Source organism: Lycium ferocissimum, chromosome 3 (genome assembly GCF_029784015.1).
Source record: "Lycium ferocissimum isolate CSIRO_LF1 chromosome 3, AGI_CSIRO_Lferr_CH_V1, whole genome shotgun sequence".
Lineage (NCBI taxonomy): Eukaryota > Viridiplantae > Streptophyta > Magnoliopsida > Solanales > Solanaceae > Lycium > Lycium ferocissimum.
This window is the reverse complement of record NC_081344.1, coordinates 39165102-39168089: the sequence shown is the minus strand read 5'-3', so window position 1 is coordinate 39168089 and position 2988 is coordinate 39165102.

The window sequence follows — 2988 nt, the reverse complement described above, 5'->3', positions numbered from 1 at the left end:
AGGCTTGACTAGAGTACCTTAGTTACCACCGAGCTACGTCCGGATGGGAAGGCAAGTATCTCCAGTTACCACCGATTCATAGCCGGTTAGGCAGACGCGCATTACCTCCGAATAATAGTCGGATAGGCAAACATGTATTTACCACCGAGCGACTGCCAGATGGGCAGTTATACGTTCACCACCGAGCTACGTTGGCGGGTATATGTCATATACGGGGCCACCCCCGGCTACGCCGACGGCGGTTATGCGATTACCACCGGCTACGGTCGAATGGCGCTACCCCACCGCCGCCCGCTAACGTCACGATAATGATGTAGTAGTCAGAAACATAGAATTGTAGACATACATACACGAGATTGTAGTTATTATGCATGTTATGGTCCTCAGCGGCAAGATAGAAGCTACAGGTTGACTCTTATCCCTCTCAATACTAGTGTTTTATTGTTATGTTTCATTTTTGCCTTACATACTCAGTACATTATTTCGTGCTGACGTCCCTTTGCTTGGGGATGCTGCATTCATGCCCGCATGTAACGACCTGTTTGGTGGTCGTTATAGTGTTTTGACCCATTTACCCTTGTTAACCCTTCCCCGAGTCCCGTTAGTATGGTTTTGACCGGCGGGGATGGGCGTCACGGTTCTCGAGGTCATCGATCGAGTTCCGATAGGATTTGTGGAATCTAAAGTCTTAAATTGAAAAAACTTTGACCAATAATTGACTTTTGGGTAAAAGTGACTGTGATCGAATTTTAAAAGTTCCATTAGGTCCGTAATGTGATTTATGACTTAGTGAAGTCACTAGTTTGGTTCCCGAAAGGTTTGAGTGTGATTTCAGCCATTGGTGGAGGAAATAGTTAAGTAAAGAGGTAGAGTTGATCACGGTCAATATCGAGTTAAGATGATCCCGTGTCAATATTTTGAAAGTTTCAACAAGTTCGTATGATGATTTTGGACTTGTCCATAATTTTTGGTGAGATTCCGAAGAGTTTCATATGGATTTGGGTTGTGTCGCGCTCGTATTCGATGTTTTCACCGTAGTTCTTTTGCGATAAAGGGAACCATATTTATCAAATGACCTTTGTTTTGTATTTCGATTGAACCATTAGATCCGTATCATAAATACGAAGCTATAGCAAAAAGAATCGTTGCATTTCGCCTTCGTATGAGGAAGTTATGGTCATTTTAGCGCGGACAACTGTTGTTGTACCTGGTGGGTCTGCCGTAGCGGGGGAAGTCCCTCTATAGCGAGACCGCTATAGCGAAACTTGGACCGTTATAGGGAGACCGCCGCTACAGCGAAACTTTGACTGCTGCAGTGGTAAACGGGAGGCGGGAACTGACTTTTATATTGCAAATTTCGAAGCCGTTCCCCACAGAACAACAAAAACAGTTCCCAAAATAGTGAGAGGCAACTTTCTAAGGCTAGGGTAAAATTCTCCTTTGAAGGTAAGTCTTAACTCATTGTTCATTCCCTTATCATCTTTAAGTTCTTACGCTAGTAAAGGTTCTTTAATGGTGAATGAAAAGAATAGAAACCTAGAATTGTTAAACCTTCGTTGTAGTGCGTCACCACTATGATGTCCGTCATATGGAGAAGAATGACAACTCTCCAGAACTTGGCTTACCTCAGTCTACGGAGTGCATCGTCTTACCAACTGGTCAGGACCCCTACTTGAATAGATACGGCTCATCCCATATGTAGAACCGTGAATCATGATAAAGCTTCCTTCTCTGCTGCGTAGTAGTCTCAGGTGGGTATATCTCACTCAAGTTCATAATATCTGCATACCATGGCACTTCTGCAGCAGGAATAGCAAAAAGTTTCTCATCAGGAAAAGCTTCTCCGATCTTCCCATCTTCTACTACATGATCATGACTCTCCAATCTCGAGAAGTGGTCAACTAACTAATTCTCTGTCCCTTTATGATCCTTGATCTCCACATCAAACTCCTAAAGTAGGAGAATTTCACCGATTAAGCCTGGGTTTCGCGTCCTTCTTGTTGAATAAGTAATGGATTGCAACATGATTCGCATATATAATAACATGAATCCCCATAAGATAGCACCGAAATATATCAAAAGCATACACCACGGCCAACAACTCTTTTTCAGTGACATTGTAATTCATCAGAGTCTTGCTGGCATGATAAATCTAGTGGAAGATCTTGTCTTCCTTTGGCCCAGAATGGCTCCCACAAAGAATATCACTTGCGTCACACGACAACTCAAATGGAAAACTCCAGTCATGCGCTATCATTATTGGTGCAGTCACCAACTTCCGCTTTAACTCCTCAAATGCCTTAAAGCATGCATTATTGAATATGAATTTGACCTCCTTCTCAAGCAGCTTTGATGAAAGATGAAGAATATCAAGAAATCCAAGAAACACAAAATTGAAATTCAAGAGAAAGAAAGTCCAAGAAGCTTAAGTTTGAAGAATATTTTCTTACAAGAATGGGAATTCTTGTTTCTTGTTTCTTGATTCCTTTTCTAAAAAGGTTTCTTGTTTCTTGATATATACTATAGCAGGGATTTAATTTCCTATCATTAGTGGGATCTTTATCCTAGTTCTAGTAGGATTTTAGTTTTCTATATTCTTTTCCTTATAGAATAGAGATTTTACTTTCCTTGTTTTTAGCTATTTCCTTTCTAGAGTAGAATAGGGATTTGTAGTTATAAAAGAAAAGACCCTGGGCCTATATAAAGGGTTCTCATGACATATAATAGGAGATAAACGTTTTTACATAACCCTAAATTTTGCAATAGATTTATTTTCTCTATTTGGTCTTCTTTATCCTTGTTTTTGGTTTCAAGCAAGGTGGTGATAGTCTTTATCTCTTTTTCAATCGCGTGTGGTGTTTCTTTATCATGTAATTGTTCTCAAGTGGTGACATAGGGACTTTGTTGGTTCTTGGTCATTCAAGAACATGTTTCTTGATAAAAATTCGTTCTATTTCATATCCAAAACCTTAATTTACTTTTCATCGT